At 51.8% G+C, this 27,481-nt stretch overlaps 1 long non-coding RNA gene across 1 annotated transcript in view; it reads left to right on the top strand.

Moving 5' to 3' along the window:
* Window positions 1-20,265, top strand: part of LOC118497478 — a 72,085-nt gene extending 51,820 nt beyond the window's left edge. Inside the window, exon 3 of the long non-coding RNA XR_004900001.1 lies at window positions 20,250-20,265. This is a non-coding gene — a long non-coding RNA (uncharacterized LOC118497478). The remainder of the gene's footprint in view (window positions 1-20,249) is intronic.
* The last annotated feature ends 7,216 nt before the right edge of the window (window positions 20,266-27,481 follow it).

Below are 27,481 nucleotides of genomic sequence, written 5' to 3'. Positions count from 1 at the left end.
CAGCACGTAGTCACACGGCCATATTTAGCTGCCATGGACCCAAGATAACCTAGCATTTATTTTAAGTGGACAAACATCCAGTGAAAAATTGGGGCTGTCTTTCAGAGGAGGAAAGGAAGAATGGCGACTGGGAATGATGAAAGTCTCTACCCTGTTGGGAACTACCTATATTGTTATTTCTTCCATGTTAAGCATAAGTTTATCAAATAATACAGGCACGCACATGAAATAGTCCCATGAGGCTGTACAGGTTTATCATGGAGAGATAAGATCTTTTTTGCTACTCACCCCAACCCACCTCTCAGGAAGTGTGCATTTTAACTCTTTTAGTGGTTTCCTCAGGCATTAACCTCCATTTTTCTAACAGATAATATGATGATACAGCTCTCTTTTGATTCATTAATTTTAGGCTTTTAAATTCCCACTTTGGTAAATGAGGATTTGGCTTTCCTTCTCTCCAGCACACACACACACTCCCGCCCTGCGCCCAGATCTTTCCAGCGGGATCGCATAAAATTTTCCAGTTACAGCAAGATCCAAAAAATAATTTCATTATTTTGTGCAAGTATTCAATATCATTCCGTGTTGAACCTGGTGGAGGGCCATAATTATGTTTCTTTTTTTGGAAAATGTTTCTTTCCTTCAAATCAATAATTGTCTCATTTTTCATTTCCTTGGTTTAAAAAAAAATCTGCTTAAAAATTTCCTATGTCCCCCAATAGCTTTTTAATAGAATTGTCCGTGTATCAATATATCAGATCATATATTGGTTTATTCTTTTTTAAGTGTTTTTTAAAGTTTTTATTTATTTATTTTTAGAGGGGGAAGGGAGGGAGATAGGTAGAGAAAGAGAAACATCAATGTGTGGTTGCTGGGGCCATGGCCTGCAACCCAGGCATGTACCCTGACTGGGAATTGAACCTGCGACACTTTGGTTTGCAGCCCGAGCTCAATCCACTGAGCTACACCAGCCAGGGCTATTGGTTTATTCTTTTCCTCTCTTACCGACCCCCTCCCTGGAGCCCTCCGTCCTCCTGCTCCCACCTGAGCTGGCTGGCCCTTCGGACTGGTGCATTGCTGTTCATAGCGCCTCACCCTGGAGGCTCTTTGCTTCTTTCCTGTGTTAGATTTGTTTCCTGGATCTCCAACTCCCTTCTCGGATGAAGTACGTCTTCTGGTCACTTCTTGGGAAAGGGAACCGTGAGAGGTAAACGTTCTGTCTCTCAGCTGTCTTGATTCTACCGCAACACCTGACATTTCGGCTGGATGTAGAAATTCATTGTCCTTCTCTCCTAGCGTTAGTGATCGGATTCTCTTACCCCTCCCAGTCTTTCGTGTGTAACGTGATTTCTTTTTCTCTTCTCAGAAATGTTTGGGGTCTCTCTCTCTGGAGGTTCTGGAATACCTTGCTGATTAGCCTTACGTGGGCCTTCTCAGCTTCATTGTGCTCAATTCTGAGTGGATCTTCTCAATGCACATGAGAAGACACATATCCCTCAGTTCTGGAATGTTCCCTGATACTTCCTGAGGAAACTTTACTTCTCCATGTTGTGTTCTCTCTGCCCTTTCTTTCTAGAAGTTTGCAAAGTTGGATGCCAGAGCTCATGGTTAGATGTGATATTTTTTAAATATTTTCTTTACATTTCTTAATCTTTCTATTTTATATACTGAGATATTTCTTCAGCTCTACCTTTCAATGCTTAAATGGCATTTATTATTTCTTCAACCTTACTTTGAGTTCATAGAGTTCTTTCTTGTTTGTTCTTTGAAACTTAAACGCAATAGTAGCCTGTTCTTGCTTCATGAACGCAACCTGTCTTCATCTCTCTGTGAATATTAACTACAATGTTGTGACATTCTCTTCTATTCCTCGGATTACCTCTGGGGTCTCAGATTTATTTTTTCTTCTGATTTCTCATTTGGTCTTTGTCTTTCTTGGTGGGATTTTCCTTCTACTATCTGTGAACCTTTTGCAGCCAGGTTATATTTTAAAATGCAGCGCTTACAAAATACTGGGCTGGAGTTCCCATGTACCTGAGAGAGCTTATTAACTGCTGGGTCATCGGATGACCCGGATTTTTAGGGTATTCCTACAAATTTCCTCTGGCTCCAGGTTCTCTATGGAGGAAGGGCCCCCCACTCCACCCCTGACTTAGGGGTATCAGCCTAGTGATGCATTCCAGTTGGTTGCCAGGCAGAGGAAACCCACTCTGGGGGTGCGGAGATCCACACTGCACAGGCACAGAGGATTTTGCTTCACCCACATATTTTGGTCACAGCACCTCATCCTCACTCTAGCTCGGTTGTCTCTTCTCTACCCACCTTCTAAGTTAGCCTATTGTGGTTTACATCCCAGATGGCTTCTAGTTCCAGCAGAGATGGGACCAAATTTTGATTCTCTTCCTTCTGGATATTTGGAAGGGATGCCCAAGAAGAGACAGGGGAAGAAAAATACCCTGTCATCTGATTTCTGGAAAGTTCCTCTGCTATCGTTTAATTAATACTTGTCTTTATACTTGATTCATTCTTTTCACTTAACTACACTCATTCAAAAAAGGAAATTCCCTATCACGATTGCAAATGGCAAGCTGGGAAAAAACTACAGAAATAAATAAAGAACAGATAAAATAACATTATGAATTCTAGCCAGCTGCTCTTACTACTTGCTGCAGGTGCTGGGCTTGAGGTCCACTCTCTCTTTGTTAAAGAGACAGATCAGCAGGTTTTAGAAAGGCCTACAGATTAGGAAGATGTGCTAATACCACATGGAGACATTTCCCTTTTGCTAACCAAGTAGACCAGGAAAATACTCAAAAACGGGCATCACTGAGCCCATGTGTAAGCCAAGGTTGATTGAACTCTGTGTCCCCTCCCACCTGTCTACAGATCTTGGCATAACTGGTTCCTTGTCCTTATGTAGATTTCTGGCTCAGATTTCTTCTTCTCAGTCTTCCCCGACCGCTCCCATTGATGAAACCTCTCATTACCGCTCATCACCCCTTGTTATTGGATTCATTAGCACTGCCTGGCACTGCAAATGGCTCTGCTTGTTTCTTCATGTCTCGTCCCTTCCCCACCCCTGCTGGGACATACGTTTCACGAAGGCAGAGACTTTGTCTGCCCCATTCACCCAACAGACCCAAGCCCGGATTAGGAATGGGCGCATAGTAGATGCTCAATAAATACCTGGGATGAATAAATGCATGAATGAAACATATAATAAAATTAGTCTGCTCTTCCGTTTCGGTCATTAGCACACCGCCAGCCACCCGGCTGTCCTACTTTTCCGTCTCCGTCTCTCTCTTCTTCCCTCGCCCTTCCCCTCCGTCCTCAGGCTTCTAGCCACGAGACTCACTCCGTGGGATGGGAAAAGAAGGAATTGTTGAATGGCGGCTGAGGCCAAGTTGAAGTGCGCCGACAGCCCTCACGCTGCCTCTCAGCATCTCTCCGGAGGCGAGGACCTCACAATGGCAGATGCTGGTCAATTAGGCAGAAATACTTTCATCTTAAAAAAGAGAGAGAAAAAGGATTTAAAGACCCAAAGGTATTTTTGGCTGACATGAGTGTAATTAATTTCTTCACAAGACAAAATGGACAGAAAATGAATGCCATTAAGAGCCGAGTTTTTACTGCTGCCAAACCGACAAATCAATTCAGGGCAAACAGCAAAGTGACGTGTTTTGTTTTTTTTCCTTACAGTTTTAAGAAAAATATTTGCTGTGTGAAATGAAATAAATGATACGACACTGAGAGGGTTTACATGAAATGTTTGGCTTCCAGTTAGTCCTGTGAGCTGGGACAAGCCGGCTGCCCTGGGCCACCATCCCCAGATGGAAATCGTCATGGAGGCTGGAAGCATCCACCCCTTTAGGTGGGTCCGGGACCTCAAGTTCGTCACAGCTGTCACTGGCCCTTACAAGCACTTGACCCCTAAAGATGGAACCACCTGCAGGAAAAGCACTAAGCGCGAGGTCTTAACTCCTCTCTTCATCCACTACAAGGCTAAGTACCAGGCACACAGTAGGTGCCTAATAAGTAATAGAACAGTCAGATCACGTTCCTTGTATTTTCACACTTTGTAGCCAATCTGTTGACTCTTGTGCATTGGCACCTTTATGAAAATCTCCATCTCACCAGCACGAGGGTTCCCTTTAATCAATAAGACATCCCCCTAAACTTACATGTTTTGCTGTGTGTAATGCCCATTCTTTTGCCCAAATTTTTGAGGGAAAAATAAGGATGCGCGTTATACATGGGCAGTACCTGAAATACCTCGTATCTGTTCTTGTGTTTTGTGATTATTTGTCACATAAAATTTCTTGTACTGTAATATGTTCAAAAATAAATGCTAAAATTCCTTTATAATACAAAAAACCAAGTATCTAAGTATAAATAAATACATAATTGAATGAAAAAATTAAAATGAAAGATGTTTTTCCTGTAAGTTTGGGCCAAAACCATGTGTGCACATTATACATGGCAAAGGACGGCGTTTACAAATGTATCCCAGAAATGAGACAGTCATTTTTTTTTAAAAAGGATTTGAGGAATTACTCTGTGTTTCCATAACCAGACTGACAAACACCTCACTTCACAGAGTGCCATTTCTGAAGCAGAAAGGACTTTTATTTTCTATGGACAAACACAGGGACTGCTTCAGGATGAGGCGAGGGTCTGTGCTCACCCGGAAACTGAATCCCGTGCCGCAGGAGACCAGAGGCTCCCCCAGACAGTGGCATGTCCCCGGTGATGGCAGGGGGCTCTGCATTTCGTGTCTGCTTTCTCCATGCAACCTGGCGCCTCTCCAAATGAGTGAAGATGAGGTCAGAGGGACCTAAAGAGGTGGGCCAGTAGGAATAACCACAGGTGATTACAGGGCTTTTTTTTTTTGCACAACATCCAGTGAGAACACCTTCCTCCTCCAGCTATTGCAATTGTGTGCAAATTTATTTAAGATAATTTGAGAGCACGATGACTTGGCAAACATCAGGAAAGGCCAGCGCTTTCTCTTTAATTAACCACCTTCTCAGGGAGGTGAATTGGCTCACTGTTGTTCAGAATATTGAGCTGGAATCGAGGGTGGGGACAGGGCTGTGTCTGCTTTGCGATTGTAGCATGTGGAATAAGGCATAACAATTAAACTAATAATAGCTGAGGGAGTTTTGCAAGTGGCTGACTCTTCCGCATATAAATGAGTCACATCCAAGGAATCCATAAAACAGTCTCACTCGCTCATTTGCCTTTTTAAGTGGGAGAGAAAAGGATGTGGTTTGGTTATACCAGGAATTGCACATAACCCAAAGCCCAGTTTATCTACGCCAAAAAAAATGCATTGAGTAATTGTTCCTGTTGTACTATCATTAGTGTCGACTTGGTCCATTACTACAGAGATTAACTTCTCTGCCAAATTGGTTAAGCTTAGGCAAAACTGGGGTTTACCCACAAGAATGTGACTTTCACATATACCTTAAAGAAAACAAAATGTTAAAAACCACTTCTCTCTTTCATTAGTGGCCGGGCATTTGCCAGCTATGAATTTTGACATCATCCATTATGGTATGATGTCCGTTATGTAAGATTCCATGCAATAAATTCCTCCAAGAATGCAGTGCCAGGAAAAAGGTTCCTCTCCAGATAAGCTGGCCTGGCTCCTTCTGATCAGATTAGGAGGTAAACTGCAAAGCTCATCTTCTTGGTTTTTGACTCTGGCTGCCAGGAAGCTCAGAGCTTCAAGTTTAATGTCACCTGACAGTGGGATGTTGTGAAGTGAACACTACACCTGGAGCCTAAAGATCGGACTGCCAGACCTATAGCTATTGTTTATAAGTGGCAGGTGCCGTGAAAAATGTACTTAACCTATCCGAACTTCAGTTTTCCTGCCTGATAAGTGCTAATAATAATATGGGCCACCACAGACAGCCATTATTGGCTGTTCACTTATTAGCTGTCTCCCACTTTTTCTCTTGATAGCGGAAGTCCCGTATTTTGGGGGTCCCAAAGGCAAATATGCCCGGGAAAGGTGGACCCAGCTCTGGAGAATGAGTCACCATTGGCCAATGCCCGATGTAATTAATCCCATTCTCCCTTCCTGCGATTGCTTCAGAGGGGGACACGTGACCCAGCTCTGGGGAGTGAGTTATCATGAGAAGTCTGCTGGGAAGCCCAGAAAAACATTTCCTCCGTGAAAGAGGAGTAAGGAGAAAATCAACCCCGAAATCTGCCTCTGAGACTTTCGTCTTTTAGATCAAGTTTTATGGGGATGTGAGAGCTGGAACAGGGGCAGCGTTCTTGAGACCACGGTGGGAGGCCAACTCTGAAGTCAAGGAACCACTGAACACCCAGCCCTGGAAACCTCCGGCTCTTTACTCTACAGGGCAGCAAGTGTCCTAAAATGTTAAGCCATTAATAGTGGAGCCTTCTGCCCTGGCTGGTGTGGCTCGGTTGGTTGAAGCATTGTCCCATACGCCAAAAGGTTGTGGGTGGGTTTAATTTTTGGTCAGGGCACAGACTCAGGTTGTGGGTTCGATCCCTGGTTGGGGCATATGCAGGAGGCAACCAATCAGTGTTTCTTTCTCATCTCTCTTTTTCTCCCTCCCTTTCTTCTCTGTCTCTCTAAAAGCAATGAAAAAATGTCCTCAGGTAAGGATTAAAAAAATAGTTGAGCATTTTTACTTCTTGTCATCAAAAGTATCTTAACTGTTCATTACTTTAAATAATGTCCATCAAAATACTTTGAAAACCCATGAAATCCATGATAATTACTGTTTATTCCCAGCATCTCTATTTCCCCTTTTGCCCCAAAGCTTCTTGACTCACTCCTCACTTTTAATCTCCGTTTTTCTATACTATCTTAAGTGATTTCACAAAAAATCAGCCCTAGTAATTATTATTGATGTTGACGTTGCCGCTGTTTCTGTCATATAGTACGGCTGCTATTTGTTGACTGTCTACCATGCGCTTAGCATTGTGCTAGGTGTTGTATGGACAATGTGGTATTTCCCCAATACAGGAACTCTATGATGGAGACCTTACAATTATCCCCATTTATAGGTGAGTAAACGGAAGCTTGTGTTGTGAGGGGAATGGCCCAGGATCATACAACTAGCAAGCAGCAAAGAAGAAACACGAACACCAGCCTGAATGCCGATAGAGGGTATACACTCAACTGAATTTTCAGATGCCGCTCATTCAGAAGACATCAACGACAAAACAATCAATGAACCAATCAGTCAATAAGAAACATACCCGTTCAGCAGCAAACCTTCTTAGGGAGCCGAACCTAAGCGGGATTTGTGCGAGGATTTTAAGAAGATGAGCTTGTGCACCCGTCTAGCCCTGCCGTAGCAAACACTAGGAATTCCTACTGTCCTGCTCTCACCATTAAAACGGGGCTGCCCACTGAGACAGTCGGGTAGGACCCTTTTCTAACGAGCCCCAAATGCTACAACACAAACCTCAGAATCGGCTCGGGTGGTGCGGAAACCCCCCTGCATGCTGACTTCACAACAACGTTCTGCAAAGCGGATGAGCCCCCCACACCCCCCCCCGGGGGTGTCCAGAGTTGTTGAGAATGTATCAATTAGCTCCAATACCTACCTGCTTGACAGGAAGCCCTTGTCCTAAGCAGGGAGACACGGGCCTGTGCAAGAAGGTGCTGAGAGAGGTTTTCCATCAGGCTCCTCTGAATGAGAAGTACCTCCCCGAAGAAATGCTTACTTCTCATCATGTCAGACCCCATTCCGACAGACGAAAAGGCGATCGCGGGCATCGCAGCCAGCGAGTCTGAAATTGTCTACCCCTCCCCCTCCAAGATCACGTGCTTCTCTGAAAGGGTGCCGTCATTCCGGGTGTCACCAACTGTCCTCAAGCAGAATCGCCCGGAAGGGGAAGACAGGAGTGGAGGGCACTGAGACTCAGGAGCTCGAAGCAGGGGTGATGGGCGAGATCTGGTCTCCTGTGTCTAAAGCCACCATCAGGGCCTGTGTGCCCAGGGAGTTGGCTCAGCCTCAGACACGTGGCCGAGCGCCGAGCGGGGTTGAGCACAAGAAAGGAGGCCAGTGGCCTCTTGAACCAGGGCTGAGGGGAATGTGGTCAGCAGCCTGCGCTGACGCCACAGCCAAGGTTCCCGAGACCGTGACGATGCGGGCCAGTTCAGAGTGCCAGCAGAACCTCGCCTGGGTGACCGGGAAGTTGAGAAGGCTCCGGAAAGCTTAGAGGGAACAACCCCTATGTGAGTCCAAAATTAGACTGTCCACCTGTTTCTTATTACCAGGAGTCTGTCTGTCCAGCCGTCGTCCTTTTGTGACAAGGCCCTTCTTACTCAGAGATGACAAGCCCCTGGCTCGGTCCCCTCCTCCACCCAGCCTTTTTGCACAACGCCCACCCCAAGCCTCCCTGTCCCTGCCACATCCAAGACTTGGAAGAAAATGTTCTGGCCGGGTGATGCTCCACCCAGTTTGGCGATCCGATAGGCTGGTTGTGAGCAGGGGCGAGAGAGACGCCGCGGGGCAAGGTGGGGCATGGGGCCCGCGAGTGTTCGAAGCTGCCCCCCTCGTCCCTGTTTAGGACGCGCAGAGGCACTCCCGTGCGTCACTCACCGGGCGCCTATGCTCCGAGGTATCGCACAATCTCATTAGCATTAATTTCTGCATATTTAACTACAGTTTTTAATTAGATGGTATTTTATTATTCATGCACATAATTTGAGTCCAAGTCGGGCTGCTCTCTTGGAGGGAAGGAAAAAAAAAACGGTGTGTCGCGGTGCGGGGGGTGGGCCTTCCTCCGCCTTGAGAGCTGGCGCTGGCGTGTCTCCCTGACTGGTGAGTGAGCACGGCCGATGATGCCGAGCCCCTAATGGCTTCGCTTTTAATTCTGCTAAGAGCTATCGCGTTAGGTGCCTTTACAAATGCGTCCCGTCCCGAGTGCGGGGAGCCGTGCCTGCACGCGGTAACTGTAAATACTTTGCTCTGTTTGGTTTGCACAGGCAAACGGTTTGCTCAGGCTCCTTGATGTATTATTAAAACGGGTAATGGGCCCCTGGGAGGCCGTCTTGTGGCATGCCTTCATTTGCAGAATAAACCGCGCGCCGTTTTCATCTTTACTCATGATTGTTAATGGCGCTGATGATGAGATGGGGGGACTATTTTTTTTTTTTTTGCCTCCTCTGCCTCTATCGGCGCTGTTTCATTAGGCAGGCGAAATGGCCAGGCTGCTGATTTGGTCTAAGGTTTCCAATTAGTCGTCTGACTGAACCCATCTGTGCCGGCGTCCACCCCAGAGCTGGACGGCCGCTATTACCGGCGTACACCTGCTGAACCATGGCCCTGAACTCCGCTGGGAATAAACCTGAAGTGGCCTTTTAGAGACGGCTGGAAAGCGGTAACGTCGCAGTGTGTTAAGAGAGGTGTCGGGAAGGTGTGAACCTCTCCGCCTTAAGACCCGAGAACCCGCCACGCCATTCCGCTCCACTCCAACGGCTCGCGCGCAGGTGGGTTATTAATATCTGCTCGCCGTCCCTTGGCCCCGATGGCTGAGTCCGCTGACGTTAAGTAGATAAGATTACGTGTGGACTGCAGCTGGGAATGGCTGAGCTTTCATTGTGTTGGTAAACAGAGCCCAGTGGCCGCTCTGACATCTCAGCCGGTGCCTTGGAATGATTCCACAGCGGTTTGGAATGTGGCTCTGCCGTCTCCCCCTCCTCCCCCCCGTCCCCCCCAAAACGAAAGTCGCTTCCTGGCCGAGCAGGGGCCTGGGTACTGGAGCTGGAGGTGTGCTATTACTTGAATCCTCCAAAGAACCTGCCATGTGCCGTGGGAGAGGAAGCCCGGGCAAATTTTTGCAAAGTAAAGAGCAATTGTTTCGCTGGGAAGTGCTCAGGGCTTTTGGGGAGAAGTGGCTCATTGCTCACTCTGCAGGAATGCCCTTCGGCGGGAGCCCCGAGGGGCAGTGGGCTGGGCTGCAGAGGGCAGCAGCCGGGTCCATGAACCGGCTCACACCTGGCCGTGGGCGTTCAGGGATGGTTTCGGAAGCAGCGACCTGTCTGTCGGACCTCACATCCACTGAGGACTGGAATAAAGACACTTGTCTCCCTGTGGGGAAGTCCTGCAGAACGTTTCAGACTCTCGGGATGACAAAAGATGCCGTGTGGCAGCCAGAAGGGTGTCGCTCACCGTGACACCATCTCGCGGCCGATGGCTATCAGCATGGTCTCCTTGCATCTCGCCCTTACTGAGGCGAGACCGCAATGCTATGCCCCACACACCGTGTAACACATGCCCTTCTAGGTGCTCCCCTTGCAGTCATGCCTTTTACCTTCTTAACAACCCTACGGCGACCCTACGGGGCCATTATTATCACTCCCAATCCATAGACGAGGAAACGGAGGCACAAAGAGATCAAGGGAATTTCCCAAGATCACGTGACTGAAGGAAGGAGCCAAGATGCACGGCAGATAGTCTGGCCATAACCTACGTGTCGAGCCACAAGGCTCCACAGCCTGTTAGCGTTAGAACGAGTTTCTTAATCCGTGGGTTTGAAACAGCGAGCCGAGATCTCGCTGAAAGGGCTCCATGGGTGAGAACCTTCTTATTTTCACCCATCCCTCTTACGGGTGGAATTTTGATTGTTTCCAGTTTTTTTTTTTTCACTACTGTAATAACATGCTTTTATGCCTCACCTCGGGCACACATGGACATATTTAGAGGTGGATTTGCACAATCATAGGTCATACACACTTGAAATTTTACTGGATATTGCCAAGTCGACTTCCAAGATGGGTGAACCAATTGACATGCCCAGCAGGAGGTACAGAAGTAGCTGTTTCCACACACCCTTGCCAACATTTTGATATGATCAATCTCTAAGGTTTTTTTAGATGATTTTATTTATTTATATTTAGAGAGAGGAGAAGGGAGGGAGAAAGAGAGGGAGAGAAACATCAATGTGCGATTGCCTCTCGTGTGCCCCCTACTGGGGACCGGGTCCACAACTCAGGCATGTGCCCTGAGTGGGAATCGAACTGTCAACCCTTTGCTTCTCATTCCGGCACTCAATCCACTGAGCCACTCCAGCCAGGGTCAGTCTCTAAGTTTTGCCAACCCAAATGTGATTTTCAAAATTGAAATTCCCAACTGCATGTGAAATTAAACCTTTGGACTCACTATTTGTGGAGTTAAGCCTTCTGGCTCTCAAGCCCGGCACCCGAGAAAATTAAGATCCCTACGTTCTTTAAAACACATGTCAAAGCACAAAAGCTTCTCTCCCCTGGTTGTATTGATCCAATACCAGAATGATTAGTTTTTCTACAGAATTTCTCAGCTTCAGAACTAGAGCAATAGCACGTCGAGTTGGGAAGTAGTGTCCTAGCTAAGTGTGCCAATCTGGAGTTGGACAGCCTGGGTTCAAATTGCAGCTCAGCGCTTCCTGGCTTCAAGACCCTTCCTCTGTCCTGGTTTCCTCACCTGCGAAATGGGAACGCTCCCAACACCAGCCTCACACATGTCTCACCAAGACTAATATTTGATGAAGTATGTCTAGCCCTCAGAGAACCACCTGCGTCAGCGTAAATCTTACGTTCTTTACATGCTTTGAACAACTCTGGACTGAGTAGGCTAGTAAGTAGAGGCTGTTTTTCTAGCGCTTGTCTGAGATGTTTTTTAAAGCGCCTTTTTCAAGATGACAGAGTCTGAGAAGGTAGGAGCCATTACGGTTTTGGGGCCCAACTTTTTCCAAAGCTGCGAGTGACTTGCCAGCAAGGGTCAAGTCTTTGCCCCGCCCAGGGCTTGGCACCTAGTAGGTGTTCAGTAAAGGAGAGCAAGATGGATGGACAGACAGATGTGCCATGGCTCATTGGCCTCACTAGGCAAAACCTGCACTTGTTCGAATTGCAAATACCCAGGCTCCGAGCTCATCTCCCTGGACCGGAAACTCTCTGGTGGGGGATGGGACTCTGTGTTAGGAACAGCTTTCTTTCTCCATGATTCTGGCCTCATAAAGCCTTGGGTGTGAAGCTGTAGATAATTAATCCTGGTTCTAGAGAAAGGTATTTTGTGCACCTGGCACCGTTCCTTCCTTGTAGTTGGTATTGGATAAGTATTGTGGATTGATTAAATGAACCATCTCAAGTGGTAATTATAGGATTTTCATGCTCAGATGGCCCCAAGAGACGGGGGACTCTTCAGACCCTTTCTGCCACGTCTATTGTCCTGCGGGTCTCAGAGCCCACCTCCTGCTGCCGTGCTGGGTTCAGAAGACGAGGAGGCCGAGGGCCCTCGGGGCAACCTTCTCCTCCAGCCAGCCCCGGGCCACGTGCTGCCACTTAACACTCTGAAGTGACTTCCTGCAAATGCCTAGGACCTCCACATTTCATAGATACTATGAAGCGTGCTGGAGGGGAAATCTTTTGAAGCCCAAGGTCAAAGTCACTTTGGCAGCTGCCCCATCTGACTCACCCGACCTCTTAGATGGCAGCCTGTGGCCTGCGTAGACCTCACAGCCCGGTGGCTCCTCTGACCATCACCCTCTCCCCGGACTGAAGGACCTCAGCTCGCTAGCTCCATCTTCATCTCTGGTAGCCTCTCTGCTGCCCTCCCTTCTCCATGGCTGGACCACACCCACACTCCTCACGGCCCCCGACTCCCCCCCCGCCCCCTTTCCGGGGGATGTCCAGCTCCCAACAACTGAGCTTGGCATAGGGCATTCCAATAAAAGGATCACACTTCTCAGAACTGCAAAGTGCTTGATGCCCATTTGGGGATGGGTGGTGATGTTGGCTAAGCTGTATTAATTTTTTTTGAAATCACTATTGTGCTTAATAAACAGTATTTCCACTGCTGGAACATGCAGTCATCTCTCGAAGCTGCTTTTTAAAATATTGAGGGTTTCTGGACTGTGTCCAAGCAACTATCAGGTGGATGATTCACTGCTGGCAGGTGTTTGTGGAGCTGGGGCCGAGCAGCGAGCTCTGAGGGGACGGGCGCCCCGAGGGACTGCCGCAGCCACGCAGGGTGGATACCAACGCCACACCCACTTTGTAGAGGAGGCAACTAAGGGAGAACACGATGCAGAACTGTTCAGGTTTGGGTAGCAAATAGGGAGCGGGGTTGGATTCGAACCCAGGACACGGGGCGGCATGCACCACAGGGTACGGCAGGAGGCACAGGCAGTTGGCACCCTGGCGTGCCCTTCCTTCCCCTCCTTACAAGGTAAACGTGCCCACAGAGGCAGAGGCACAAACAGGGTTGGCCTTGTTGCGGATGGAGGCCAGACCGGTTGGACTGGCCAGGGCTGAAAAATTCCCCAGGCGGTCCCCACGGTGACTGTGACTACAGTGATGGCAGAGGGCCTAATGGAGAGGTCAGCCGAGGCCTGCGGCGGCCCGTTCCCCCACGCCCGGCCTGGGTCGCGGCTCCCCAGCAGGCCTCCAGCGCCACGGTGGTCACCTCCTCCCCACGGGGGCCTCAGACGGGCCCTGCGCGCCCGGCCCGGCCGGGACGTGCAGCCGCAGCACATGAAAGCAGGGGGCCCGACAAAGGGAAAACGAAATTTCCCTTGAGCTATTTGCCCTGCCTGGCTAACCTGAACCTTCCTTCTCAGGATGAAGAATAGCTCTGATGTTCTGATGTGGAAAAGCATCAAAGGGATCCCACAGCTGAGCGGCGACTCACACTTGCTTGGCAGTCCTGGGGGCCCCGGGAGCTCGCACCGCCCCGTCCCCGAGGCCGGGACCCGGATCCCACCCCAGGTCGTTAGCGGCCAGCGCACCCACCAGTCAGATGGCAGCTACCGGGCTCGCCTGTGTCCCTTCCCAACCCCTGTCCGTGGTGCCACCCCTGGGCCCCCGCACCTCTCTCTAATGGGGACACAGACTCTGTTCGTTCCCAACACCGTCTCCACCAGCTGCCAAGTTCAAAGCCGGTGACAGGAGAGCCTGAGGAAATACAGAGGAGCCTCCGGAAGGCTAAAGAACATGGTTTCCAGAGAAGATTTTTTTCTCAACGGTTTCATCTTTTTTTTATTTTTTCCTTCTGAGAGCAAAAAAGGGACCCTGGGTCACCGCTGACATTTCAGCGATTCAGGAAAATGTGGAGAAGAGAGTGGAGATCGCTGGGCAGCCCACCGTGGACAGAGGCCCACCGGGGCTGCCGACAGCCGCCTGCTGAGATATCCCAGCAGCGTGATGCAGCCACTCGGCTTACCCTGACCCCCCCCCACGTGGCCCTGTGGCCTGCCCTGCCCTCCCCACGGGGTCATGGCCACCTCCCCTTCCCAGGGACTCGCTGACACATCTCCCCAATTGAACCGCACACCCTGGACCTCTTCCCATATCTCCCTTCGAGCACGAGAGCCTCACACCGCTCACAGTCCCAAGCGCGCCCCAGGCTCTGCTTCCACGGGAAGAGAAACGCCACGAAGAGGGCTGGGAACCCAAGTCAGGCCGCCACGGGCAGCTTCGGGGGACGTGAGCCCCGTCCCCACGATCCACGTGAAGCAAAAGCACGACCCCGCCCCTTTCCTTTTGTTTTTAGAAATGAACGAGGCTTTTCCGACCCACGGTTCTCGTCACTACGGAGCGAACAGTCACGCTTTCGCTCCCAGCTCGCCATGTCCGGTAAATAGAAGCTTACAGCCCAGACCGGGGGGGGGGGGGGGGGGGGGGGACGATAAGCAATTCCCACGGCAGCGAATTCTTAATATACAAATTCATCCGACAGCCGTGGAGTATCCACCGGCAAAACCAGGAACAATGGGAAGCCGGCGGGGCCTGGCTCTGACGAGGTCAACCATCAAGGTTATCTATATTCAATTACTGGTATCTACAAACTTGCATAGCTGTCAGCTGGTCGGAGCCCAGATGAAAACTCACCATGCGCTCGGAAAGCAAATATAGTTTCCGAGGGGGGCCTCAGATTAGCTCCGTGAGCGACTTGGCTTCAAACGCACACAGAGGCCATCCACCTTGGAGGGCCTTTCTGCCGGCAGCGCCTCAGTGTCTAAATTTGGGCATCATCGTATAAATCTCGGCCCCCAAAGTCGGAAAGCGCTGGTCTTGCTCCTGAACCCTGGGCCGCCGTAAATTATCTCACTTAACAATAGATAAACCGAAGACGCTTTTCCTGTCCCGGGGACCTATTGTGAGGCAGAGGCGAATCCCCGGCATCTCCTCTTCCCCCGCCCCCGCCGGCCCCACCAAAGACCGCACGGTGGCAAAGAGACGCGGTAATTTGTTTTCTGACCCCGCCTCCGGAACCATATATCATGTGTACAAACAAAGCTCCCCAACAACAGATATGGATCTGTTTCCTTTATCTGAGTTCCTCTTGCCAACAGGGGCAAGACCGCGAGGGCGCAGTGTCACCGGGAAGCTTCCCGCAGGCGGGGAAAGGGCCCCCTCCCCCTCCCAGGCCCAGCTGCGAGCGGGGTCAGGGTCTGGCTCTGCTTGGGGGGAACAGAGGGCGTGCCTGCTGGAAACGATGGTTTTCTCTTCACTGCCCCATCCCACAGAGGCTTAAATCTCGTACCTCCGGGCTTCCTGGCCGGCGCCTTTCAGACCCTCGCCCCGTTTCCAGGTCAGCTGGGAGATTTGCCGCTTGACCCCTTGCGTAGGCAAATCCGGGTTGATCGGTGCCGGGGTCATCTCTAGACTGGCTTGGGGAGGCCGTACATCGTGGGCCTCGTTAAGAACTAGGTGTCTTTGATTTCCCCCTCGGGCCAGAAGCACTGACTTGTTCCCCTCTCCCGCCCATCCCCCGCTCCGCCCAGCGTCCGTCATCTTCATGGTGTGGATGATCCCCCTCCCGTGACCCCCTCCCGCTGCCCCCTGCCAAGGCCGGTACACTAGTCATGGGTGCCCGTGGCCCCCTGACCCCCCAACGCTCAGGGCTGTCGATCCCAAGTGGAACTGAGGTTAGTCGGACCAGGCTTCGGGACAGGGGTTAATCCAGGACCACCGTCATGGGAAACTATTTCACCTGGGCTCACAGACAGAGGGAAGGGCCAGAGGAGGGGGGCGACGTCACCCCTGACTGTCCATCAGGCTGCCACCACAGGCTCCCACTTCCGGGCCGGGTGGCTGGGCCCACATGGCACCGCCCAGTGCCCGGCTGTGCAGGCTGTGCTCTGTGCAAGAGTGTGTATCTCAGGGATGCTGTGCACGGCCCGGCCTTTGGAGAGTGTGCACGCACGTGTCCCGCACCCCAGCCTCTGCGTCAGATGATGACGCCAATGAGGAGGGTGCAGAGGCAGGGTGGGAGCTCACACCCGCGACGGTCAGACCCCAAAGCCTACGACCTCCCCCTGGGGAACGTGCTGGTGCTGGCGGTGATGGGTGGCCCCGGAGGTAGTGGTGGCGGTGATGGTGGCGGTGGTCATGGTGACCCAAATGGAGTTGCTGGTGCTCGTAATGCAAGTGGTGGTCGCAGTGGTGATGATGTCAGTGGTGGAAGAGCGTGGAGGAGAAGACTGGATGAAATGCAAGGGGTTGGCTCCCACGACAGGACACACCAGGAAACTGCCAGGAAACACATGCACTTGGGCCAGGGAAGCCACTGGGAACCTTCCAGCACGTACTGCATTTTCTAAATAATGATCTAGGGCCAGGGCAAGACCGAGAGTGAACGTCGACCAATCACGGGCGCTCAGGGGCTCCGGGCGGCTGCATCCCGGCTGATTGCTCTCTCTCCATGCGGAGGAAGAGCTGCCTCACCTTCGGCCCCACCCAATAAAATGGCTCGGTAAAGATAATTACTTGCGCTGTCTAATCAATAGGGATTGCTCCTGGCCCCTGCTTGTTCAATATCAGTGTCTGGGATCACGGAGCCTTGATACTTCTCTCCAGATGCCAATTTCTGCTTAAAGTTAGATAAAACACATCTATCAACCCCACCCGTTAATGAGATTTTATTGTGTCATTAATAATACATATCTTTTTAAAAAAATATGTTTTCAACTAATATAATATGAAATACGAGGCTGCAAATACTCCACGCTTCCCAGTCTTAGAACTCCCAATTGCCCGTTGAACAGCCCGGATCAATGCTGTATTAAGCCATCTCAGAAAGCGATTATGGAATTTGAGAGACAACCAACAGGTAGGCGAGGAGAAACTACTTCTCCATTGATTTTTCTAAGAGAGAGAGAGAGACAGAAAGAATTACGAAGCAGTCTCCACTCATAGTCAGAGGCCCGTTAGTGGAACCTGTAGTATTCCTCACCCCTAAAGTAGGTTGAAGTTCTTGGCCTTGAGTTGGGGTCACCAGTTCCAAAGGAGCACAGGGCTCCGAGGTCCCCTCGGCACTATAACCAATGGAAGCCAGGCTCAGATTGCTCCTTGAAGAGGGGACGAGCCGTAGCCACCCTATTAGAAACTCCCTGGCAATAACAGCGTGTGGCCGGGACACCTGCCATTGGGCTTGCTCTGTGCGCAGGATAAACATGGCGTCAGCCACGCGGTTCGGAGAGGAGCAGTCTCCATGTCAAACCCCAGGACAGAAAACCCCAGGGATGTCAGAATGCACCAAAATTAAAAACAGCTGTGAGGACACACAGGAGAGATAGAGAGAGGTGTCATGGCGTAATTCACGGGCCCCAGCCCTCTAGATCTGGAAAATCACGTTTATTTTCATTGCCTCACTGTTGTGTTCGTTGTAGAAAGAATTTGGCTCGCTCTCCTTAATTTCCTCATTAGAAATACTCTTTCTTTTTGGAACAAGGTGGTCATTAGCCCCATCTTCCCAGGGTCTGTGGGTCTTCAGTGAACGATAGTCTTCACGACCAGAGGTTGTCTATAAACATTTTGTTGGGAATTCACCCTAAGAGTCTAAGTAGAGTTTGCTGATTGTTTCATCAGTAACAATAAATAGCCAGTATCGGAAGCAGAAGGAATCTGTAAACTGGGGTGTCACATAGGAGGTCAGCCTGGAAAAAGTCCAGTCGTCAATATAACGGGAATGGTTTGCATGGCATTAATGTCACCTGGTGACCAAGGAGAGGGGACTGGAATGAACATGTGTGAACAATGACGACTTCATTGTACTAGTCAGTGAGGGTGGTAGGCACCACTGAGTGAGCATGTGTGCTGTGTGTCGCATTCGAAAGGACTGAGCAACTAGAGCAACGAATCTGCATCAGACTTTGCGTTAAGCTTGAACATTCCTCTGCGGAAACTATTCAGGAGAGTCAGAGGCCGCAGCTCTGGGCAACTGGGGATTGATTGGCAGCTTCACCACGACAACGTGCCCGCTCATGCATCACGTCTCCTGCAGTTTTTTGGTGGAACATCAAATCACCCAGGTGACTCAGACCCCCTACAGCCCAGATTCGGCACCCGGTGACTTCTGGCTTCTCCCGAAACTAGCTTCACCTTTGAAAGGGAAGAAATTTCAGACTATCGATGAGATTCAGGAAACTATGATGGGGCAGCTGGTGGTGACTGGGAGGACTGTGCGAGGTCCCAAAGTGCCTACTTTGAAGGGGACTGAGGTGTCATTGTCTCATGTATAATGTTTCTTCTATCTTGTGTCTTCTTCAGTAACTGTCTCTATTTTTCGTATTCCATGGCTGGATACCTTCTGGACAGACCTCGCATACTGAGGGCAGAGCCTCTCCTGAGCGAGCGTGAACGTGTTTGGGGCTCTCCTGGGACAATGGACACCCCGGCCATGCACGTCTTGTGTTCTGATGTGTGTGGCTGAGCGTTCAGACCCGTGAGTTTGTATGCAGCCAAAGGTCTGGGTGGGTTTGCACATGCACGGGTACACACGAAATAGTCAAGCATCTTAGACCCGTGAGCTGTGTCCACACCACTTCATACACAGCTGTGAATAGATGTGCGGGTGTTGTCTCAAGGACCGCGACCGGGCGAGCCGTGAGATCCTATGTTTCATGGTTACTCTACTCAGCGCCTGATAGAAACGACGATTATTTCTATACCGAGATCAAAGAGATCAAACAGCTGTCCAATGTCAGCGGCAGGCCACTCCATGTGACCAAAGTCTAGATCTACGGGTCTCTTTCTCATCCTCCCCCCCTTCCTCTGCTAACCCTGTCAATATTTTTATCTCAAGAAGAAAATCAATGGAAAAATATTTTATCCTTACCCATGCACTGGTTTTCTCTCCAATTCCATAATTATTTTCTGAGATTGCTTCATAGAACATTGACTGGGGTCTCGGGGTCCTTCTGTGTTTGAATTGCCATGGTTCTAGAATTTCTCTTTCATGTTCCTCTTTCAAGCTAAATATGCCAATTTTTAAATTCCCAAACAAAGGGGCGGGGCCTTCCTCCACCTTTTCTCCTGGGCGTGGGCGGCTCCCTTCACCCTTGCTCAGGGTCGTTTCCCACTGACGGTTTCGTCTGACTCCAGAAGTAGCTGTGGCGGCCCAGCAGGCACAGCTTCAAGTCAGAGCCTCTCTTCTCAGCACAGGGCGGCGAGGGGCACTGTGTGTGCGAGCCGCTGCGTTTGCGCAGCAAAGGGAGGGTGTGAGACCCCAGGTTTGCATCCATATTTGCATCCAGGGGACCTCTGGAGCGGTGTAACCGTGGAGCAGGGGTTTGCCGCAAGGTTTGTCACTGAACACTTCACAGCGTCGGGCTTTGGGCTACGTGACTGTGGGAACTATTTTTAAAAATGTCCCTTCATCAGTTTACAAACAAAAAATTATCCTCATTTACTTGGGTTGTTCCGTGGGCCTGTGGGGGCTTTTATGCACTATAGAGAACATATTCTATCAAAAGGGGGTCAAGTTTTTTTGGAATGGGTACATTTTTTAAAATGGGGGTGGCATTATCCGCTCACCTGACAACTAACTGGCGACATCACAGGGCAGGGCCACTGGCTCCTAGCCGGGCAGGCTCTGCCCCAGAGAGACTCGAAGGAGATCGCCCGGGCTGTTTGCAAGGACGCGTAGGGTGGGAGGAGGTGCCCAGTGTTGGACAGAGCACTTAGGACTGAAGATTTGGGCAATGATGACGAGGCACACAGGGGGCAGATTTTCGAGGGGGACCCATTTCCTCGTCGCCCTCAATGACAGTCTGTCCAGAAGCAGGTGCTGGTCATGAAGGCTTCCTTTCGACCAGAAGTCCACGGTGGTTGTTGCCATGCCACAGGGCGGGGGTGCTCACCGTGGGCGTAACTTAGTGGAAATTAAGGAACTTTCTGGCCTGTGGCTGCAGACCAGGCAGCCCTGAACCAAAGACAGCCACGGCCTCTGCTCGTCTGTCGCCCACCTATTCCTCCCCGCTCGCCCAAACAGTACCCTCTAGCCCCCCCATTTTTTCTTCGAGAGTCCCACATGGCCAAGACCACAGATGCCTGAAGCTACACACCCCTGTTGTTGTTTTTTTTTAACTTTCTTCTTCCTCAGCGCGAGGATTCAGAAACATGTCTGGGTTTGTCTGAAGGCAGCACCGTGATTGATGCCCTTTATTTCTGATGGCTGCCGTAAACACCTGCCCCGGGCCAGGGGGGGCAGGAGAACGTAAAAACAAAACCGTGGATTCATCGGCCGGAGACGGTACTTATGTGTAAGCGATACTAAGCCTAAGCCGGGTAACTCAATAGTAAAATGGGCAGGTCTTAGGGCTGTTGCCATTAAGCAAATAACCCTAATACAAGACACATGTGGGTGCCGGCCGGGACGCGTCCCCGGGGCTCCCCGGGCAGCCTGGCCAGGGGATCCAGGAGGAGGGCTCGGCTGTAGCCTGCAGCCTCTGCTGGGATCTCGGGTCAGAGTCTGGGAATGTCATCTTCGGCCAACAAGGGGGAATCCCATGGGCTCCCAAGGACACATCAGGAAGTTCTGTTTTGATCCACTAGATCGTGGCATCGTTGGCCCCTTCACGTTCAGAGACGTGCACGCGTGGCCTGGCCCTTGTTTAGGGGAGGAGCCCCGAGAGATTAAGTGACTGACCGCATGTCACATGGTGAATAGGGGGCGGCCCCAAGACCAGCGCCTGGGTGTTCATGGTGGTTCTGCAGTTCGCGTGGTCAGAGAAGCCAGGTGGACCCCACGTCATCGCCGCTTAGGGGCCGTGCTCGGTGTGGGCGCCACTCCGATTCTGAGAGATCATTATGATAACGTATTCTTTTTTTTTAAAGATTTTATTTATTAATTTTTAGAGAGGGAAGGGAGGGAGAAAGAGAGAGAGAGAGAGAAACATCAATGTGCGGTTGCTGGGGTCATGGCCTGCAACCCAGGCATGTGCCCTCACTGGTAATCGAACCTGCGACACTTTGGTTTGCAGCCCACGCTCAATCCACTGAGCTACACCAGCCAGGACTGATAACATATTCTTACGCATCAGAATGCTGAGAAATAAAACAGGAATATGCATAAAAACAAAACATAACTTGGGATTCTTCAGCTTTGTGATGGCTACCTCCTTTCCAAAGCCCTTTCTCTCTCTTTCTTTGTGTCTCTTTCTTTTTTAATACTTGGTACACTTTTTTATCCTTACCTGAGGACATTTTTTCATCACTTTTTTTAAAATAAATTTTTTAGGAAGAGGAAGGGGGAGAGAAACACAGATTAGATGAGCGGCCTCCCACACGCTCCCCAGCTAAAGTCGAACCCACAACCTAGGTCTGTGCCCTGACCAGGGATCGAACCTGCAACCTTTCCATTTAATGGGACAACATTCCAACCAGCTGAGCCACAGCAGCCAGGGCAGCCTCTTCTCTTTTCCCTTTGTTCACGTTTGGGGTCTCAGCTGCAGGGCCACCCGTCAGAGGGGCTCTCCCGAAAAGCCCAAACCCGAGTTCCCTCCCTTCCCAGTCCCTTTCCGTCATCTCCCTTATTTGCTTCCCTCACCAGAATGATCTGATCTGGGGACAGGGACGCTTGGCCAGTTTGTTCAGGCTGTGCTCTCAGTGCTGCTACAGAGCTCAGGCTCAGTATAGACTATTGCATGCATGCGTGCATGAATAAATGCCACTTAGTGCACGCAACTCTCCCTTCCTTCAAAGCTTCCTGCCTCCTCTTCTATACAGGGTCTGGCACAAATAACACCCCCTTTTTTATTATAAAATCTTTTATTACAAAACCATAAGCGTGCCATTCTGTAACATAACGATGTCACACTCAAGCACCCCGTATGACATTTTGGGTAAAGCGTTCAAATGAAAACGGTACATTTGCACACCCATATTGTTACCCTACCCCCCACACTCGAGCGGGCGGTCCTTCTGCTGCACCCTGTTCACCTCCTTTGTGTTCTGCCTTGCAGGCAGGCCTGTTTGCATCCGCAGCAGCACTTGGGGTCGTGTCCTGCCCACGCTGGTTCTAAACTTTAATTGGGACAGGCACCCAGATCAAGAGGTTTTTGGAGCTCATCCAAAAATATAAGTCAACTCCCCATTTCTGGACCACTGAGCTAAAAGGAAGGCGTGGCTTTAAAGAGAGCTTCCATTGCAACTAATTAATATGTTTTGGTCTCTCCCTGTCTTCTGGGCTGGAAGCTGGGCACAGCCAAACACGGGGCGGAACAAAGATATCTTGGACCGAGTTCTTGTTTGTGTCTCCTGAACAGCTACTCCCAGCTGGCTTTATTTAAGTGATCACAGGGTAAAATTTCAACACAATCTCCAGCGAACGTGACGAAAGACTGCTTCATCTGTAGTCTCCAGGGCTGGTGCTCCGAGGGCACTCGGGCCGAGGAGGGACCCGAGACGGGGAGGGAGCCGTCACTCAGTGGACAGCCCCGCCGGGAGGCAGCCAGGAGACCACTCGGACCAAGACCGCCAGGGAGGAGGCGTGGGCAGTGTCTTTGGAATCTGACCGACCTGTGTTCGCATCACAGCTCTCTCTCATTGATAGGCTGGGCGACCTTGGGCCACCAGGCCTCAGTTTTCTCATCCAGAAAATGGGGATTCCACATGATTTCCGTGGTTGGTCAAGAGGATGAATGTTTGTGGCGTGTCTGGGGCAAAGAAGCCACTGAACAAAGGGCAGTTAGCACTACTTTTATCACCACTGTTACCTGCCCCACACCCTCCCCTGTATTTAAAACCCAAGGCCATTTCAGCGCCTGCAGGCCCCAGATAACCGAGCCTGGCCGGGCCTCGGGGCTTTTGCACTTGCTGTTCTTTGTACCCAGGCCCCACCTCCCGCCCCCACGGCGCGCCTGGTTCTTGTATCGCCATGCAGGTCTGTCTCAGCTCACAGGTCTCCTCTCGGAGAGGCCTTCCCCCGTGGCCTGGCCGCAAGGACCCACGCGAAGCCCCTTCACCGTGTCACCTGCCTCACACCCTCACGCGTGCCCCAGCCTCCGAAAGTGTCCCGTTTACTTCGTTGTTGGCTCTCTCCCCCTCGGCACCTGCAGTCTGTCTGGTGCCTGGGCGTGGGGACCCTGCCTGCTTTTCTCATGGATGCATTGCAAGCACCAGACACATAGTAGGTCCGCAGCATAAATAAATACACATCACATCTGCATGGAAACAACCCCCAAGAGGCCCCTACGGACCGAGAGCAGGCCCAGCTAGATACTTTGTGGAGTCCAGTAAAAATGAAATGCCGGGCCCCTTTTCTAAAGTCCTAAGAACTTCACAATGGGGACAAGAAAGTGTGAAACCGAGCTCAGGACCCTCTGCCCGGGGGGCGCACCCATGAACCCGGCCCTGCCTGGGAGGCTGTGGTGCACAGCAGGAGGCACGCTGACTGGAAGTGGGCAAGGCCTCCGGAGACCCCCCAGGTCCTGCTGTGCAGGCAGCGCAGGCCCTGCCTTTCTCCCCGAGGCCTGGCTCCCGGAGGGCCCATTCCTGCTCCCCAGCCCCTCGGTGGGCCTCTTCCCATTTCCAGGCCCCCCATTTCGGGGTCTTGCTTCAGAACAGAGGTCCATAATGAGGAGCTCGTGAAGGACAACAGGTGAGAAAGCCACCACACCGAGAGGGGACAATGACTCCGAAACCCCGGGAAGGCGGGGAGCGAGGGAGGCCCAGGAGTGGGGCCCGCCCCGCGCAGTCTGTGGGCTGCTCACGGCACAGGGCCCGTCCCAGGGGAGAGTGAGGACTGAGGCCCAGCCTGGGGCACGGCTACCCAGCAGAGACCCCCGTGCAGGGCTGCACCTGCCCAGAGGGACGGGCACCATTGTCTTCGCAAGAACATGCTCTCCACTTGGCGAGCCGTGTACCTGCCTAGAGGGGGTGCCATTTTCTAATTGGCTCAAAAGCACCATGAAGTTTAGCGATACCCCCACCCAAGAAGCTGAGACACTCACAGCCAACACACACACACACACACACACACACCCCAGACCCTCTGGCACTGCTAAGCACCCAGAGGCAGATGGAGCCACCAACACCGAGGTCACCCGAGACGTCCACACCCTGCAGGATATGACCTGCAGCAGGAACGGGAGTGGACCAAAGAGTGTCCCCCTGCCAGCCCACAGGACGCAGGACACGCTCCTGAGGACCCCACAGGGGCCCCAGTGCTGGCAGTTTCCTGGGGTGTGTTTGAAGGCAGGGCGAGGAGGACGAAGGAGGGAGAGAGCCTGGTGCAGACTGAAATTGAGAGCTGACCTTCTGGGCGGTTTGCAGGGTGGGAGCCGACACCCGGCTCCCACTGGCACTTGCTCCAAAGGGCCCTCGAGGCCGTGGAGCCCTTGCTGGAACAGCTCTGGGCTCTCTTCTCGGCCGGGGCCCTCTGAGGACTAGGAGCGAAGGGGGACAAGTCCTCCGTCTGTCCCCTTTGGAAGGATGCCATGCGGGAACTCTGCAGTTGGCACGGCATCTGGTGCCCCGCCGGGACTCCTCAGGGACTTGCGGGATTCCCAGCGCCCAAAGGGCTCCTCTGACCTCCACCCGGGCCTTGGCCACGCCCATTCCGTGCTCTTGAGGCAAGGCCACGCCCACCCTGCCTTAAAAAAGTCCCTACTTTTTCAGTGGGTAGCCAGACTGTGCAAGAAGTCATGTGGATGCTTGGATATAATTTGATTTTTTTTTACTAGATTACTGATTTATCATAAGAGGGTATAACTGAGGAACAAATGGATGGAAGAGACACAGAGGGCGAGGTGTGGGGAAATGGCAAGGAGTTCCCCCGCCTTCCACAAGTTCACCCACCCAGGAACCGCCGACCTGACATTGGGGTGCCCGGTTCCACAGGTGTATGACCGAACAGGGAGGTGGCGAGGGAGCTGGGGAGTGTGCTAGTGTTTGAGTTCGTTGCACACACAGTACCCGCTCATCCTCAGAGCAGCACGGTCGGGTGGAAAGCAAACCCCTCTTCCTTGCGGACATGGAGGCTGAGGCCACGAGGAGCCGCTCACCTCGGGTGTGAGACTGCCCTGCGGGGTGGGGTTACTGATGCCCACGGCACAGAGAAGGAACCTGGCGCTCAGAGTAGTCGGTCAAAATAGACCGTGGGTTCCGAGAGCCACAGAGCGGCACCCCTGGGATTCGAACCCACAGACCAGATTCTATTGGTTCTGCTCCCCCCTCACAGTGAGGACATCCTGAAGTCCCTGTTCTGGGCTAAGGCACTGTGGGCCAGACCCCGAGCTACAGCCCCTCAGGGGCCACGCCCCGGGGTCTGGATAGGAGTGCAAGTGGAAGGGACGTTCTCCGTTTCGACAGTCCCTGCCGGGGTAGGAAGAGTCTCGCCCTCGCACGCCGTCCATGGCAACCGGAACTGAGCAGAGCCACCACATCGATGACAAACATGTTCCCGAACCCCTCTAAACCCACCCACGCCCCAAACCACGAGATTTTTAAAACTGCCAAGGCCTGCTCCTTGGACGGAGACCAGCCGAGCGCCTCGGCCCAGGCCTCGGAGGCGAAAACCCCCAGATGGCGAAAGCACCCTGCCCTTTCCAAGTCCGAGCTCTCTCCCGGCGTCATGAGCCAGAAGGCCGCGGTCTCAGTGTGCGTGTGCAATGCCGGCGCCCAGCTGGTGGAATCACAGAGCAGGGCCGTTTCTCCCGGAACCGGCCTAAGACCGCAGCAAGCCGCCAGCTGGGCAGTATAATCTCTTAAACAGCTGCCGTCTGCGGCTCTGCGACTACTGGAGCTGTACGTTTGGTTTATAGGGACCGCGGGCATGCAGAGCCCGGCAGGCCGAAGATGAAAAACGCCGTGTTCTTCTCCCCGGCATCGCGGGATGGCGGCAGCCTCCCGGAGTTTAGTTCGAGGGATCCTGGCCTCTCCTGCACCCTGGGAGGGTCCGGAACGTGGAACCCTGGCCAGGAAGAGGATATTTCACACAGTGACAGCACCCATGGGCTGAGCACTCGTCCTCTGTTTAGGAGACACTCCCTCTTCCCATCCTCAGGAGGACCCATGAGTAGGCGCTAGTCTGTGGTCCATTCAGCAGATGGGTATGTGGAGGCTTAGAGAGGTGAGGGATGAGCCCAGAATTCCACGGCTGGAAGATGGCAGATGCGAGAAGCCTGAGCCGTCGCGTTGGGGGATAGTCCCCCTCCTCAGTGACTTCCACTCGCCCTCGGGACCAATGACCATCAGGAAACGAGCGAGCCCAGTAGGAAAAGGGCCCTATTTACGCCTCCTGGGTCTTCTAATTCCACATTCCGTGTGCTGCCTCCGTTTCCCCAGCTATAAAACAAGAAGGGTGAGGCTCCTCCTTCCCAGCCTCGTGTTGACAAGATGACGGATACCCGAGTCTCAGCACAGCCCTTGGCACCCGGCAAGGATGCAATACGTGCCGGCCACGCTTCCTCCTCTGTGCCTCCCAGCGACCGCGCGTCCGGGGTCGAGGGCGGCCCCCGGCCTGTTCTGCAAGGCAAGGCCATTTCAGTGCACAGGCCGTGTGGGTCTCCGGGAGCAAAGTCTCTGGGAACATTCAGCCTCGCTTTATTTTTAGAAGCCAACCTGGTCCCTTCTCTCTCTCCCCCGTCGTCTGTGGGAAGGTCTGAGCCTTCAAACCAGATCCCGTTTAACCTCCTGCCCAGCAGAGCTCGGCCGACTTCAAACCCCTTCGGCGCTCCGAGGCCTGGCTTCCTTCAGGCTCAGGCTGTAAACGTTTGACTTTGATTTGAGATACATGACAATAAATTAGGGGACATTTATCAAAGCTGCTTTTTGCATAAATTACTGCATTATACAAATACACTTAGCAGGATCCTGCTTCTTTGATGTTGCGAGGGAAGATTTATGGGCGGTGGAGTTTTTATTTATCTGCCCTGTTCACCCCGACAAGAGCTGGACATAGTCCTCAATTAGTTCCATACTTCTCGAAATGACATGTATCTCTCGCAACTTGAGTGGAGGGAACAAAGGACGCGGCAGCCCCGTCCGCGCGGCCTCTTTAAGGAGACGAGGAGCTTGATCTGACCCAGGGTCTCTGAACTCTTTCTCCCGAGAGCAGAGTGCGTGGCGTGTCAGCCTGCTTCTCTGGAGACTTCCTCCACCATTTAAAAAAAAATTTTGGAGAGAGGAAAGGGTTTTCCCTTCTGTCAGGAGGGTTATCATTTTGAGAGCTACAGAAACGTAAGCACGCATCCTTTAAATTCAGGTGGAGAAAGGGGCACA

Source organism: Phyllostomus discolor, chromosome 12 (assembly GCF_004126475.2).
Source record: "Phyllostomus discolor isolate MPI-MPIP mPhyDis1 chromosome 12, mPhyDis1.pri.v3, whole genome shotgun sequence".
NCBI lineage: Eukaryota > Metazoa > Chordata > Mammalia > Chiroptera > Phyllostomidae > Phyllostomus > Phyllostomus discolor.
This window is presented reverse-complemented; position numbering and strand designations above follow the sequence as displayed.